Genomic DNA, 647 nt, shown 5'->3' on the forward strand with positions numbered 1-647 from the left:
CATTAAGAATCCATTTCATTTGATGTTTTTGTCACAATGTCTGCATGCCAGTTATAATGTACACATGCCTGTTTTTATGTATTTGTCCCGTTTCTTAGTCTATCTTGGGCCCGAGTTTATGTCTACTCTTTATCTTAGCCTTGTAAATTGCCTGGTCTCTTCACACGCACACTCCAGTATATAAGCTAGTTGAGAACATCTGATCTTTAGGCTAGGAGGAACCGGTTTGTCTCTTACTACAATTTCTCTTACTATAACCTGGCTCCAAGTCTCCTGGTTCTTCAAACCAGTCTCCTGGTTCTTCTTCTGGTGAAATGGCAGTATTTTTACATCGTCCAGGAAAGATTTACAGCATTACAATGGACTTATGTTTTTTTTAATTCTTCCACCACACAGAATTAAGCACAACTTTATCAAATAATCAAAACAGAAGAAAGGATCATTCAGAAAGGATAATCTATCTATAAATTAAAAAAACAAAAAAACATTAGATTGACCACCAATACCACCCAGGCAAATAATAAGACTTTCCCACTATGACCACCATCACCTAAAATGCATTATTAGACATTATATCACAATTTAGCAGGATTGACCACAAAATTCTTGAGGACACAGTTTGGCAACTGCAGCCTTGATATTCTACC

At 36.5% G+C, this 647-nt stretch overlaps 1 protein-coding gene across 2 annotated transcripts in view; it reads right to left on the bottom strand.

The window, feature by feature from the left end:
• Positions 1-453: 453 nt before the first annotated feature.
• The window catches only part of LOC128610452 (E3 ubiquitin/ISG15 ligase TRIM25-like), a 12,572-nt gene continuing 12,378 nt past the window's right edge, over positions 454-647 (bottom strand). For both annotated transcript variants that reach the window (XM_053629784.1, XM_053629783.1), the window contains one exon: positions 454-647. This exon is cut by the window's right edge and continues 1,880 nt beyond it. The gene's annotated coding sequence lies outside the window, so the exon portion shown is untranslated.

Source organism: Ictalurus furcatus, chromosome 7 (assembly GCF_023375685.1).
Source record: "Ictalurus furcatus strain D&B chromosome 7, Billie_1.0, whole genome shotgun sequence".
In the NCBI taxonomy this organism is placed as follows: Eukaryota; Metazoa; Chordata; class Actinopteri; order Siluriformes; family Ictaluridae; genus Ictalurus; species Ictalurus furcatus.